Source organism: Ranitomeya imitator, chromosome 6, assembly GCF_032444005.1.
Source record: "Ranitomeya imitator isolate aRanImi1 chromosome 6, aRanImi1.pri, whole genome shotgun sequence".
Lineage (NCBI taxonomy): Eukaryota > Metazoa > Chordata > Amphibia > Anura > Dendrobatidae > Ranitomeya > Ranitomeya imitator.
The window spans coordinates 528,751,908-528,768,540 of NC_091287.1; the positions used below are offsets into that span (position 1 = coordinate 528,751,908).

General features: G+C 44.2%; 1 long non-coding RNA gene across 1 annotated transcript; it reads left to right on the forward strand.

The window, feature by feature from the left end:
- Positions 1-4,610: 4,610 nt before the first annotated feature.
- LOC138643108 (uncharacterized) lies at positions 4,611-16,284 on the forward strand. The gene is made up of 3 exons (XR_011314131.1): positions 4,611-4,735; positions 14,210-14,421; positions 14,498-16,284. It is a non-coding gene; the product is annotated as an uncharacterized lncRNA (long non-coding RNA).
- The last annotated feature ends 349 nt before the right edge of the window (positions 16,285-16,633 follow it).

Here is a 16,633-nt window from a genome sequence, read left to right on the forward strand (position 1 = left end):
CATTCAATTGATTCTGTATAGAAAAAGCAGCATCTCATCATTCATTAATCAAACTACCCAGTTTATTATTATATAGAGGTAAATTTGTGAATGAGGGTAGTGTAATATTTGTATGCAAGTGGGCCCCCAAAGTCAGTGTTACTGGTGGGCCCTTGGAACCCCAGTCCGACACTGATCACATGATTCGAGCTTCAAGTCCCCTAAGGCTTCTTTTATACATCCTGTGATTTTTGCGGCCCCCAATAGATTTCTATTGGGCCGCAATAATTCCATGGCCCGTCATATGGCCCGTATTTACGTCTGTCAAAAAAAAAGATCCAGCTTGGTCGATGTTTTTCACAGCTTATGGACATGGCCCCCATTGTAAATCAATGGGGCTGCAAAAACAACGGAAGGTTGTTTTTGCGGTGCGCCGTCACTTTCGGTTTTGCGGACTGCCGTTTTTCCCCCAATACTTATGCTATAGTATTGGAAAACGGCGATCCGCAAGTTTTTTGCAGTCCATTATTGCGGCAGGCCTTGAAAATAGCGGCGATACGGCCCGCAAAAAAGACCTGAAATAACGGGCCACAAAAGACACTGTATGTGTAAAAAAAAGCCTAAAGGCCCCTTCACATTAAGCGACGCTGCAGCGATACCGACAACGATCCGGATCGCTGCAGCGTCACTGTTTGGTCGCTGGAGAGCTGTCACACAGACCGCTCTCCAGCGACCAACGATGCCGGTAACCAGGGTAAACATCGGGTAACTAAGCGCAGGGCCGCGCTTAGTAACCCGATGTTTACCCTGGATACCATGCTAAAAGTTTAAAAAAACAAACACTAGATACTTACCTACCGCTGTCTGTCCTCCAGCGCTGCGCTCTGCTTCTCTGCTCTCCTCCTGTACTGGCTGTGAGCCGGAAAGCAGAGCGGTGACGTCACCGCTCTGCTTTCCGGCTCACAGACAGTACAGGAGGACTGCAGAGCACAGCGCTGGAGGACAGACAGCGGTAGGTAAGTATGTAGTGTTTGTTTTTTTTAACTTTTAGCATGGTATCCAGGGTAAACATCGGGTTACTAAGCGCGGCCCTGCGCTTAGTTACCCGATGTTTACCCTGGTTACCAGTGAAGACATCGCTGGATCGGTGTCACACACGCCGATCCAGCGATGTCTCCAGGGAGTCCAGCGACGAAATAAAGTTCTGGACTTTATTCAGCGACCAACGATCTCCCAGCAGGGGCCTGATCGTTGGTCGCTGTCACACATAACGATTTCATTAACGATATCGTTGCTACGTCACAAATAGCAACGATATCGTTAACAATATCGTTATGTGTGAAGGTACCTTAAGGGACTATTAAATCCAGTAAAAAGTGGGAAAAAGATGAAAAAAAAAAAAAAATGAAATCAGCTCAAATCGCCTCCCTTTCACCTCATTAAAACTAAAGAATATATATATATATATATATATATATATATATACACACACACACACACACACACACACACACACACACATTTGGTGTATGTGTGTGTTCCAGAATTAGGCTGGGGACACACACAACGTATAAAAAAACGGTCCATTTTTGACGGACGAGAATCGCACAAATGTTACCAAAACAGTGATCCGTGTGCAGTGCGAGGATGCGATTTTCTCGCATCAAATGATCCGTGTGACATCCGTATGGCATCCGTATGGTGAGATTTTCTCACACACTTGCAAAATAAGCAAATAATGGCTGAGCCTTTCCTGTCACCTGCCCAATGCCTGAGAATTTCTCGCAAGTCACACTGATGGTCCGTGTGCTGTGCTATTTTTTCTCACCCCCATAGACTTTCATTGGCGATTCTCGGCCGAGATACGCTGACAATCGCAGCATGCTGCGATTTCACTCGGATCCTGAATACGGCCGAGAAAATATCGGATGATGGGAGCTGCCCCACTGATTAACATTGGGACGAGTGCTATGCGATTTTTTAGCGCACTGCACTCGTCCGTATTACGGTCTAGTGTGACCCCGGCCTTAGGATTGGGCCGCCATAAAATGCAATAAGAGGCGATCCGAACGTCATATGTACCCCAAACTGGAATCGGTAAAAACATCAGGACAGGGCATCAAAAATAAGCCTGTACACAGCCCCATATTCCGAAAAATGAAAACCTTACAGATCTCCTAAAACCGCAACAAAAGCAAATTTTTTCTTACAAATTTCCAATTTTTTTTCTCACCACTTAAAAATAAAAAAAACCCATACATGTTCTTACCTGCAGAATCCTATTGCCATGTCAATTTTACCATATAGTGAATACGATATATAATAAAAAAAAAAAACAGTTGTGGAATTGCTCTTTTATTTTTGTAATTTCAACCCACTGAGGCTAAGTTCACATTTGCGTATTTGTGTGCAGCCTATCATCTGCATGCGCAAACGCACGCCAACACGTTTACGCATCGTATTCGATGGATTTTTTGACCCCTCTAAAAATGCAACGTGTTGCGTTCGCCGCACACCGCGAAACGACGCATGCGTATACAAAAGCGTGCAAACGCATGTCCATGCGTACACCATGTTAAATATATGTACGCCTGACGCATGTGGAGCTATGCGCACAAAGGACGCAGATGTGAAACAAGCCTTAGAGGGGTTCTTTCCATTTTCCAGGACAGTATATGGTAGAATATATCAGTGTGATTCAAAAAGTGCAACCCCTCACAAAAAAAAAAAAAACTAGCCCTCATAAGGCTATAGTTACAGAAAAATAAAAGTTATGGCTCTTGGAAGACGGAGAGGAAAAAAAGCTGTGGCATGAAGATGTTAAAAATCGTGCCAAGCGTATACAAGTTGCATTGGCGATAGACGCTTCAATCTCAGCGACGTGGGACGATGACTTAGGCTATGTGCACACGATGCGGATCCGCAGCAGATTTTTCCACGCAGAAACGCTGCAGATCCACACTGTGATGTACAGTATAATGTTATTAAATGGCAAAAACATAGCTGTGCGGATAAATCAGTGCGGAATTGCTGCGGATTTCAAAGAAGTGCATGTCACTTCTTTTGTGCGGATCTGAAGCGTTTCTGCACCCCTCCATGTTAAAAATCGGCAGCGGCAAAAACCGCAGAAATTCCACATAAAAACCGCACAAAACCCGCATAAAAACCGCAGCTGCAGATTTTGTGCAGAAAATTCTGCACCTCTTTGCTTATGTGTGCACTTAGGGTATGTTCACACGTTCAGGATTTCCATCCTTTTTTTTTCCTGACTGTTTTTTAAAAAACTGCAGCTCTTGGCAGAAAACGCAGGTCCTTTTTTTGGTCCTTTTTTGGTCCGTTTTTGATGCGTTTTTTGATGCGTTTTTTTGATGCAGTTTTCTAGCCAGAGTCTGTGTGTTTTCTAGGAATTTTTTTAGGGTTAAAATGGCTGAAAATACCCTAACCCTACCCCTAACCCTACCCCTAACCCTAACCCTACCCCTAACCCTACCCCTAACCCTACCCCTACCCCTAACCCTGCCCCTAACCCTACCCCTAACCCTAACCCTACCCCTAACCCTACCCCTAACCCTACCCCTAACCCTACCCCTACCCCTATTCTAACCTTAGTGAAAAAAAAAAAAAAAAAATTCTTTATTTTTTTTATTGTCCCTACCTATGGGGGTGACAAAGGGGGGGGGGGTGTCATTTACTATTTTTTTATTTTGATCACTGAGATAGGTTATATCTCAGTGATCAAAATGCACTTTGGAACGAATCTGCCGGCCGGCAGATTCGGCGGGCGCACTGCGCATGCGCCCGCCATTTTGCAAGATGGCGGCGCCCAGGGAGAAGACGGCCGGACGGACACCGGGACGCCGGGTGAGTATAAGGGGGGGAGATTAGGGCACGGGGGGGGCATCAGAGCACTGGGGGGGGGCATCGGAGCACTGGGGGGGGGCATCGGAGCACGGGGGGGCGGGATCGGAACACGGGGGGGGCAGCCACACTCCGCCCACGCACTTCCGCCCGCTCCCCGCACTTCCTGCTGCAGCGGTTCTGCACATCAAACCGCAGTAAAACCCGCAGATATATTTTTGATCTGCGGGTTTTACTGCGGTTTGGACCTCACAATGGAGGTCTATGGGTGCAGAACCGCTGCGGCTCCGGAAAAAGAATTGACATGCTCCTTCTTTTTTCCGGGAGCTATTCAGCGCGTCTTTTTTTTTACAATTTCCGGACCATGTGCACAGTGTGTCCTGTTTTCCATAGGGTACAGTGTACTGTACCCTGCATGGAAAACAGCTGCGGAACCGCAGCGGCAAAACCGCCGCGGTTCCGCGGTAAAAAACGCACTGTGTGAACATGGCCATAGCCTTAATTATGGTCAGTTTAGTGTGACCAATTAATTAGGGATTTTTTTTGTTTGTTCTTTTTAACACTTTCCTGCCCGAAGCCCCCATTTCCTCTCTCCTCACACCTAATTTGCATAGCCATCACTTTCATCTCCATTTTTGTCTCCTCATGTAATGAATAATCATAAACTACTTTATAGTTTTGACTAAAATTCGCATATGGAGATGTGATTCCCGTGGTTTCCTTGAATTTTCCTCCACGTGTGTCCGTGTTGTCCACTGTTTAGGACACACGGTGGGAGGAGGCTTCATGTTGCAGACAATTATTACCACAGAAACCTGTGTCCGCCTACTTTACCGCCAAAACACCGAGCCCGACGCCTCACAGCTGAGGAGAAGAGCTGAGCTGACGGCGGGAGAAGGTAATGGCGAGGATGAGAGCTGAGGACGGCGGCCCTGTCACCTCCTCCCATCACACACATATACGAGCTGCAGGCCGCGGTGTAATGGCGGCCGGGCCGGTCCCCGCGGCCTCATACGTCACACAGGCCCGGCCGCCATTACACTGCGCACACACTGTGGCCTGTGTTCGTCTGTATGTGTGTGCTAACATGGAGGGAACAGATCTGCATATATTACATATGGGGGATATAATTAATGTATTATATCTATGGTATAGCTGTAAAATATATATATATATATATATATATATATATATATATATATATATATATATATATATATAACTATAAAGCTGTGTAATCCAGTGCAGTATTTCCTATAGATGTAGCATAACATAATGGATTAAACATAGATTATATACAACTGTAGTATAATATAGCGGGCTGTACTGTGCAAAAATCTTACACGTTAATAATTTTATAGTCGACCCAAACCCCATTTAACCATTGAAAATGATAGTAAAACAATAATAATAATACATATTTGTTATCGCTGCGTCTGTAAAAGTTCAATCATCAAAACTTACGAAGAAACCAGATCGGTAAATACCATATACGGGTAATAAATTTATGAAACGTCAGAATTGCGTTGCTGTTTATCTGACGCTGCAAAAAAAAAAAAAATGTAATAAGCGATCAAAACTTTGTTTCTATCCCAAAGTGTTATCAATAAATAGTAAAATACATAAAAAAATGGTATCAATAAAGTATAGTAAAAATGGTAGCCATGTACAACCATGTACAAATATAATTACCGTATAAAGTGTATCAAATATAATTAAATATAAGTATCAAATATATGCAATAATATGTTAAATATAATTAATAAATATGGTATCAAATCTAAAAATCACAAAATATGGTGCTAATATATATATATATATAACACATGTTATAATATATTAAATATTTAAATTAATAAACATGGTATCAAATTAATATATAACTGAAATATGGTACCAATAAATAAGATATAACACTTGTTATAAAAAAATAAAGAACATGTCAGTATAATTTAAAGGGAGCCTGTCACCCTGTTTTTTGAGATTGAGATATAAATACTGTTAAATAGGGCCTGCGCTGTGCGTTACTATAGTGTATGTAGTGTACCCCGATTCCCCACCTATGCTGAGAAATAACTTACCAAAGTTGCCGTTTTTGCCTGTCAATCAGGCTGGTCAGGTCGGGAGGGCGTGTTCACAGCGCTGGTTCTTCCTCAGCTTTACGTTGGTGGCGTAGTGGTGTCCGCATGTTGAGGTGACTAATCCACTGTGGGCACGTGAACAAGCAGCGCGCGATCTGCGCTGTCATCCCTTTCGTCGGTGGGGGTGGCCATCTTCCTGGGGCCGCGCGTGCGCAGATCGAGTGCTCTGCTGCACCGGGCTTCAGGAAAATGGCCGCGGGATGCCGCGCGTGCGCATTAGAGATCGCGGCGGCCATTTTCCCAAAGCCGAGATGCAAACTCGGCTTTGGGAAAATGGCCGCCGCGATATCTAATGCACACGCGCGGCATCCCGCGGCCATTTTCCTGAAGCCCCGTGCAGCAGAGCACTCGATCTGCGCATGCGCGGCCCCAGGAAGATGGCCGCCCCCACCGACGAAAGGGAGGACAGCGCAGATCGCGCGCTGCTTGTTCACGTGCCCACAGTGGATTAGTCACCTCAACATGCGGACACCACTACGCCACCAACGTAAAGCTGAGGAAGAACCAGCGCTGTGAACACGCCCTCCCGACCTGACCAGCCTGATTGACAGGCGAAAACGGCGACTTTGGTAAGTTATTTCTCAGCATAGGTGGGGAATCGGGGTACACTACATACGCTATAGTAACACACAGCGCAGGCCCTATTTAACAGTATTTATATCTCAATCTCAAAAAACGGGGTGACAGGTTCCCTTTAATAAAAACTTGTATCAATAATTAATAAAATATAATGTATAAATATAATATAATTACCGTATATACTTGAGTATAAGCCGAGATTTTCAGCCCAAATTTTTGGGCTGAAAGTGCCCCTCTCGGCTTATACTCGAGTCAAGGTGGGTGGCAGGGTCGGTGGGCGGCGGGTGAGGGCGCTGAGGCATACTTACCTAGTCCCGGCGATTCCCCCTGCCGTCCCACGGTCTTCGGGTGCTGCAGCTCTTCCCCTCTTCAGCGGTCACGTGGGACCGCTCATTAGAAAAATGAATAGGCGGCTCCACCTCCCATAGGGGTGGAGCCGCCTATTCATTTCTCTAATGAGCGGTGCCGGTGACCGCTGATAGAGGAAGAGGCTGCGGCATCGAAGACCAGCTGTGCGGGAGAAGGAGCGGGACGCCGGGAGCAGGTAAGTATGTCATATTCACCTATCCCCGTTCCACACGCCGGGCGTCGCTCCATCTTCCCGGCGTCGCTCCATCTTCCTGGCGTCGCTCCATCTTCCCGGCGTCTCTCCGCTCTGACTGTGCAGGTCAGAGGGCGCGATGACGCATATAGTGTGCGTGGCGCCCTCTGCCTGATCAGTCAGAGCGGAGAGACGCCGGGACCAGACGCTGAAGAGCTGCAAGCAAGAGAGGTGAGTATGGCTTTTTTTTTTTTATTGCAGCAGCAGCAGCAATGGCACAGCTTTATACGGATGTATCGGGCAATAATGAACGGTGCAGAGCGCTATATGGGGCAATAATGAACGGTGCAGAGCACTATATGGCACAGCTATGGGACAATAATGAACGGTGCAGAGCACTATATGGGGCACAGCTATTGGACAATAATGAACGGTGCAGAGCACTATATGGGGCACAGCTATGGGGCAATAATGAACGGTGCAGAGCACTATATGGCACAGCTATGGGGCAATAATGAACGGTGCAGAGCACTATATGGCACAGCTATGGGGCAATAATGAACGGTGCAGAGCACTATATGGCACAGCTATGGGACAAAAATGAACGGTGCAAGAGCACTATATGGCACAGCTATGGGGCAATAATGAACGGTGCAGAGTACTATATGGCACAGCTATGGGGCAATAATGAACGGTGCAGAGCACTATATGGCACAGCTATGGGGCAATAATGAACGGTGCAGGGCACTATATGGCAGCTATGGGGCAATAATGAACGGTGCAGAGCACTATATGGCACAGCTATGGGGCAATAATGAACGGTGCAGAGCATTGTATATGGGGCACAGCTTTATATGGAGCATCTATGGGGCAATAATGAACTGTATGGAGCATTATATGGGGCTCCTGATTCAATATGGATATTCAAAAACACAACCTACTGATGTCTCAATTGATTTTACTTTTATTGGTATCTATTTTTATTTTTGAAATTCACCGGTAGCTGCTGCATTTTCCACCCTAGGCTTATACTCGAGTCAATAAGTTTTCCCAGTTTTTTGTGGCAAAATTAGGGGGGGTCGGCTTATACTCGGGTCGGCTTATACTCGAGTATATACGGTAATTGGTTCAATATATTAAAGATATATATGTAATAAAATGAAGGTAATAAATAAAATATAAAAAAATAACAAATTGTATCAATAAAAGCTTGCCTTGCAATAAATATTTTTAAAAAAGCCGTCGCACCACTTCAACAGAAAAATAAAAATGTAACAAGTATATCTCTCTCTATCTATCTATATATATATATATATATATATATATATATATATATATATATATATATATATATATATATATATATGTATATATATATATATATATATATTGTATTTCAGCTTAAGAGCGCAGTCCGCTGGCCATATAAATCGGATGGAGACTGGAAAGCAGTGTAGGATTGGCTGGCGGCTCTCCCGATCTCAGCGTGTCCGTCTCGTGTGTTTCTATGCAGCTGTCGCACTCGGGTCAGGAGAGCCGCCGGCTAGTCCGGCATTGCGTTCCAATCTGTGCGATTCATACGGCCACATACATCAATAAAAGAAAAAAACAAGCTATGGTTCTTAGAATAAGGGTACTAAAATGAAAATTGTCTGCGTTATCAGTGATTAAAGGGAACCTGTCGCCAGTTTTGTCATGTGTCAACTAAAAGTATGACATTATTCAGCACCAATGCTGCATTTCATAAGTGCTTATATAACCCTCTGACTGCCCCTGTTTACCCCCCAAAAAACCTTTTGGATTTCCCCCACTTTGTATGATAATCCTGTCGGTCCTTTCTGTGCTCTCTATCCCTCCTCCCGGCTTCTGATCGCCATCTTCCTGCTTTAGTTGACGTGGATGACGCCTCCTGCATCATCCTCATAGGCAGCAAAAATCTTGCGCTTGCTCACTATGCTCTGCCCTACTGTGGGCAAAGGCGAAAAGATAAGTGTATGTACGCCGGTATACAAAATAGTTATGGAAAGATGTATGCTGGCGCATGTGACCTTGCGTTTTTGGCTCTGTCCCCAGGTAGTAGTGCAGAGCATAGTGCCAGGCACGAGCCGATGATTTCTCTGCACAGGTGCGAGATTTCACCCGGCTCTGTGGAGGATGCCTCCTGCATCATCATCCACTTCAATCAAATCAGGAGGATGGCAATCAGTAGCCAGGAGGAGTGATGGCGCAGAAAGGACGCTATCGGACTGCACGGACAGGATTAACATACAGCGTGGGTGATCTTACCGTATATACTCAAGTATAAGCCCAATTTTTTAGGCTGAAAGTGCCCCTTTCTGCTTATACTCGAGTCATTGTCCCAGGGGCTCGGCGGGGAGCTGCAGGAGTCGGCGGCTGTCACAACATACCCCCTCCTGGCACGGTCTCTGCACTTCCCTTCATCTCTGATGGTTTCCGGCAGCTCTTCCTGTGTTCAGTGGTCATGTGGTACCGCTCATTAAAGTAATGAATATGCACACGACTCCACTCCCATAGGTGTGGAGCGCATATTCATTACTTTAATGAGCGGTACCATGTGACCACTCAGCACTGGAAGGAGCTGCCGTCTCTGGACAACTGAGAAGCAGGGAAGTGCAGAGACCGTGCCAGGAGGGTGAGGATCACGGGGAAGGGTGAGCCCTGCGATATTCACCTGTCCCCGTTCCACCGCCGCGCTGTGTCTTCCGCGTCCTCTGGCTGTGATGTTCAGGATCAGTGGGTGCGATGGCGTGCTTAGTGCGCGCCCTCTGCCTAAACAGTCACTGCAGAGAGACGGAAGACACAGCGTCGTGCGGCTGTGGAACGGGGACAGGTGAATATCGCAAGTGCCAGGGGCCTGAGCCAGCGGCGGCACCTGGCCCCCATAGCGCGCCTGTGTCCCGCCTGCTCAGAACATCGGCACCTGGCCCCCAGCGACGAGAGGTGAGTGTTTTGGGGTTTTGTTTTTTTTTTTGTTTTTTTTTTAAATCGCAGCAGCATATGGGGCATATTCTATGGAGCATCTTATGGGGCCATTATTAACTTTTGTGCGGCATTTATATGGGGCATATTTTTGTATGGAGCATCTTATGGGGCCCATCATGAACTGTATGGAGCATTATATGGGGCTCCTGAATCAATATGGATATTCAAAAACATTTAACCTGCTGATGTCTCAATTAATTTTACTTTTATTTGTATCTTTTTAGTTTTGAAATTTACCAGTAGCTGCTGCGTTTCCCACCCTAGGCTTATACTTGAGTCAATAAGTTTTCCCAATTTTTAGTGGCAAAATTAGGGACCTCTGCTTATGCTCGAGTATATGCAGTGAAAGTGTTTTTGGTGGGTATACAGGGGGAGTCAGGGGTTATATAACCACTAGATGGTGGCCCCATTCTAACGCATCAGGTATTCTAGAATATGTATAGTAGTGTATAGCTTTAGCAATACTCGTCGCGATGCGCCGTTCCAGTAATGCATTGCGGCAATAACAAGTGATGATGTAGCGGTCTCGCGAGACCGCTATGTCATTGCCGCAATGGAATCTTGGGACCAGAGCGTTGCGAGGAGCGGGAAAGGCACCGGAAGGTGAGAATATAATGATGATTTTTTTTTTTTTTTTTAACATTAGATCTTTTTACTATAAATGCTGCATAGGCAGCATCAATAGTAAAAAAGTTGGTCACACAGGCTTAATAGCGTTAAGGGACTGCGTTATGCCGCGGTGTAACGCAATCTGTTTAACGGACTGCTAAACCGCTATGGGGGCATTGACTGGAGGGGAGTAGGGAAGTGGAATTCGTGGCCGGACTGTGCCCGTCACTGATTGGTCGCGGCCGGCTGGGCCTCTGGATTTTCGTGACAAACAGACGGAAGTGACCCTTAGATGATTATATAGATTTATGGAACAGAGCATGTGTGGCAAAGTGAATGAACAAGTGAGCGAGCGTAGTCAAACCATTATTTGGAGTGACTAGCCTTTGCTTCAAAACAGCATCAATTCTAGAGACATTTCCACAATTTTTGGAGGAACTTAGCAACAAAGTTGTCCCAAACATCTTGGAGAACTAAGCACAGATCTTCGTTTGATATTGCTCATGCAAACCCTTGAGCTGGTGGCACTACTGGACATACCGTAGTAATAATTATTATATTTCTTTTTATAGCGCCAACATATTCCGCAGCACTTTACATTTTAGAGAGGACTCGTACAGACAAAATAGACATTACAGAATAACATATAACTCAATAGATACCAAAAGGAGTGAGGGGCCTGCTGCTCGCCAGCTTACAATCTATGAGGAAGTAGGGGAGACACGAAAGGTGAATGGTAAAAAGTGTTTGTATTTTATAGTCGAGCCATAATATGCTAAATAGGGTATTCACAATATTCACAAAATGCTACATGAACCGGTCACCAGCCAGTGTGTACAAGTACAGACGACATAGGGTTATTAAGTGCATGGAGGGTGTGTGAACAGATGGTACGAGGGTCATGATTTTGAAGAAATTGATATATGGGCAATATTCTTATTTCTTAGAGAAGTAAGCATGATGTGTCTTTTAGGCTATGTGCACACGTTGCGGATTAGGCTTAGGAATTTCTGGTGTGGATTCTATCTCTCCTGGCAGAAAACGCACCTGCGGTTTTCTGTGCGGTTCTGCAGCGTTTTTTTGTGCGTTTTTGCTGTTATTTTCTTGCGGATTTGCTGCGGTTTTTACCCCTGCGGTTTTCTATAATGGAATGGGTACAAAAACACTGCAAAAAAGAAGTGACATGCTACTTCTTTTAAACCGCAGCGGATTTTCCGCAAAGTGTGCACAGCATTTTTTTTTTTCTCATTGATTTACATTGTACTGTAAATCACTTGCGGATCTGCAGCGTAACTGCACTGCAAAAAACGCTGCGGAAACGTAGAGAATCCGCAACGTGTGCACATAGCCTTATAGGCCACACTGTTTCCTGGGCCAACCACTGCATCTGTGGTTTTCAGAATTGCCTGTGTTTGGTGCTTCTTCAAAAGAGCATGAACTGCACATATTAAAACCCGTCTGCTTTTGCCTGGGAGAGACCTTGCTGATGCAGTATAACTACCTTGTGCATTGGTGTGTTCAGTCTTTCCTACTGAATATGACCTCTGACATAAAACTGTCTTCTTTCTACAACCTCACATTTTGCAGCAGAGTTTGACTGTTCCTAAGGCTAGGGTCACATTGCGTTAGTGCAATCCGTTTAGCGCTAGCGGATTGCGCTAACGCAATTTTTTTTATGGGGCTGCGGTCGGGGTCGCGGTAACGTCCCCGCTCTCGCAGATCCCCGATCTGCGAGAGCGGGGAACGGACCGCGGGCGCGCCTCGGACGCTGCAAGCAGCGTCCGCGGCGCGCCAGGAATCACCGGCGCGTCGCTAGCGCGTGCCGAACATGGCACGCGCTAGTGAAGCGCGTTCCCATTAGCGTGAATGGGCGCGTTAACGGCCGCGTTGCACGGCGTTAATTTCGCCGTGCAACGCTGTCCGTTTAACGCGGTCCCATAACGCAATGGGAACCCAGCCTAACTGTTCCTAATGCAGTAATTTTGCTACATAGAGACGATCTGAGCATCGCCTCTATGTAAAAGAGCCAATCAAGTTATGGCAGCTTCTAGCCTCCTATGGCTATTGAAGCATGGCAAAAAAAATGTTTTTAAAAATATGAAAAAAGAAAAAGTTTAAATCACCCCCCCCCCTTTCGCCCCATTAAAAAAAAGAAAACAATAAAAAAAAAAATCAAACCTACACATATTTGTTATCGCCTCATTCCGAATTGCCCGATCTATCAATAAAAAAAAAAAAGGATTAACGTGATCGCTAAACGGCGTAGCGAGAAAGTCAAACTGCCAGAATTACGTGGTTTTTTTTTTCGTCGCGACATTGCATTAAAATGCAATAATGGGCGATCAAAAGAACTTATCTGCACCAAAATGGTATCATTAACCCCTTAATGACCAGAGCTTTTTCCGGCTTTTGTTTTTTGCTCCCCACCTTCCCAAAGCCATAACTTATTTGTTTTTCAATGGCCATATGAGGGCCTATTATTTGCGAGACAAATTGTACTTTTGAACGACACCATTGATTTTACCATGTTGTGTACTAGAAAACGGTAACAAAATTTCCAAGTGCGGTGAAATTGCAAAAAAAAGTGCAGGCAAAAAATAAGCCCTCACCCAACCGGAGATCATGAAAAATGGAGATCCTACGGGTCTCGGAAAATTGCGCAATTTTTTATTTATTTTTTTTAAAGCAAAGTTTGGAATTCTTTTCACCACTTAGATAAAAAAAAGAACCTAGACCTGTTTGGTGTCTATGAGCACATAATGACCTGGAGAATCATACTGGCAGGTGTCAGTTTTAGCATTTAGTGAACCTAGCAAAAAAGCCAAACAAAAAACAAGTGTGGGATTGCATTTTTTTTTTTTTTTTGCAATTTCACCGCACTTGGAATTCTTTTCCCGTTTTCTAGTACACGACATGGTAAAACCAATGGTGTTGTTTAAAAGTACAACTCGTTCCGCAAAAAATAAGCTCTCACATGGCCATATTTACAGAAAAATAAAAAAGTTATGGCTCTGTGAAGGAGGAGAGCGAAAACTGAAAAAACGTTGCATCATGTGATATACAACTGTAGTATACCGTAATATAATGTATGAAATTGTGAACCTGCTCTTGGGAGGCTCACAATTTCATATTTTATTTCAATTTTAGCAACAAGTGGATTGGTCGGATTACCTGCAGCTGGGATAAGAGGCTAGTCAGGAGCACCATTGTTGTCATTCATGTTCACTTGTAATGTAGTATTCAATTTTATATCCATTCAGTCGTGTCCAATACTTGGATACTCTGTTTTCCGGTTCTCGACAATGATTCAGTTTTCCACCACTTTTTTTTCATGTGGTATGCTTCTAGTATAGAATGTTAGTGCAATATAATTGTGTATACATATAGTATTCAAATAGTAAAATATAATGGAGTATACCTATAGCATTGGTCAAACCTTTGGACACACCTGTTCATTCATTTTGCTTTTCTTGTTCTTATTGTAATGTGCACATTGTAGATTCAGACTGAAGGAAAAGGAAAAAAAACGAAAGAACATATGGAAACGAAGAGTAATTAAACACATGAGAAACAAACCAGAATGTGTGTTAACTCTTAGATGTCTCAAAGTATCCCCTTTTATTCTGATGACAGTTTTACAACCCCTTGGCATTCTCGCAAGCTCTCGCAAGCAGCTTCATCAGGTTATCTGGAATGGCTTCCAATGAACAGGTATGATTTGTCAATAGTTATTTGTGAAATCACTGGCTTGCAGAAAGTGTTTGTGACCATTAGGTGTGTTTTTCAGAGGCATTGTTGATACACAGAAACATCTTGTGCTGAGCCTTATTCCACAACTGTCTTAAGGCAGAAAATGGCAAGAACCACTCAACTAAGTAGAGAGAAACGTCAATCCATCATTACTTTAAGATTGGAAGGTCAGTCAATCCGGAACATTGCTAGAACGTTGACAGTATCCCCAAGTGCAGTCATGAAAACCATCAATCGCTGTGAAGAAACTGGATCTTATGAGGACCGACCCAGGAAAGGAAGACCAAGAGTTACCTCTGCTGCAGAGGATAAGCTCATCAAAGTTACCAGCCTCAAAAATCGTAAATTGACAGCTCCTCAGATAACAGCCCTTATAAATGATACATCCAGTACTGGTAGCATCTCAAAATCAACTGTCAAGAGGAGACTGCGAGAAGCAGGTCTTCATCAAATTGCTGCAAAAGAGCCACCACGGAGAACTGCAAATAGACCCATCCCTACTTCCTGTAGAAATAAAGACCCGCCCCCACTTCCTGTACAGAGACAAAGCCCCACCCTCATTTCCTGTAGTTCATTTCCGTGTACGTCTGATGGAGACGAATTACACTTCACAATAGGAAATGGACAGCAGGGTATACAGAAGGGAGACACCGAGGGTATGTGCACACGTACTTGGAACCTCTGCGGATTTTTCCGCACCAGTTTTGAGAAATCCGCAGGTAAAAAGCACTGCGCTTTACCTGTGGATTAACTACTAATGTACCGTGGTTTTTGTGCGGATTCCACCTGCTGTTTTACACCTGCGGATTCCTATTATGGAGCAGGTGTAAACCGCTGCGGAATCCACACAAAGAATTGACATGCTGCTGAATAAATAACGCTACGTTTCCGTGCTGTTTTTTTCCGCAGCATGTGCACTGCGGATTTTGTTTTCCATAGGTTTACATGGTACTGTAAACTCATGGAATACTGCTGCGAATCTGCAGCGGCTAATCCGCAGCGGATCTGCAGCAAAATCCGCAATATGTGCACATACCCTGAGTGGCCGGCACTTGGTGTAACTAAAGGTACGAGTTTCAAATAGTGATTTGCCTATTGTCCATGACAATAATGATTAAATTAGATCAAGTCTGACAATATTGTGATCATTTAATCACTTGTTATCTATCATTTTGAAGTTTATCCGTTATAGCCATTTTTTTACTGAAAGTTTTAGATTGTACGTACTTTACACAAGTAAAGTGCACCCTCTATAAAATGAGACGGGCTCTATAATCTTATTGCCCAATTCAGTCTTGTCACCTTGTGAAGCCAACTACCCTGAATGGTGGCAGATGTAGGGTCATCTGAGGTGACACATTAATCATCAAATACCAGTGACACACACTGCTCATCTATAAGTATCCAAGATATCCATGAACATATACCAAGCACAGATGGAAGGTAAGAGCTTTGTGGGCCTCCTGTCTAGCTGCCAAGTACAGCTGATATGGACGCCGGACTGGAGTCCCGGAAATCACTCCACCAATATCTAACATTTAGTCATCTTTGATTTGTAGTCCTGGACTACTGACTGATGTGTCACTTGTCTGTCAATCTGTGACTATTCTCTGGACGACAGCAGCATTACTATTGTTGAGATGTGTGTGTTGATTTTGTTAACAAGGTATGTGGGTTCAAAAAATAAGCATGCTACACAACACTTCTTGTTTTTTTTTGTTTTTTTTTTACATTAATTTCTAAAACTACAATGGCAATAAAGGTTACAATTCCAGAAGTATTTCACACAATATTGAAAACCAAATAAACATGTTTAAATTCGCATTTGTTAACTCTAATATATCTCCCAATGTGAAGGTATAAGGAAATGTCATTATAGCATATAAGAATACACAGACCTGTGATTGATCACTTCTACTGCACCCTGCACACGTTTCCCCCCACTTTTATACTGCATGCGATAATGACATAAAGTGCAATAATACTGCCCTAGTGGTCGGCACAGTAACAGTATCTCCCTATTGTTCCCCCCGTAGTTACTGTATCTGCAAAAATGAAATATAGTACAGTACTGATGTCTCCCTGCTTGCCCCATCACAGTAGAAATATCTCAATTTGTGGCCCCCAATCAGTATTAGTTCATATGTCTACTTTTGTGGCCCCGTGCAATACT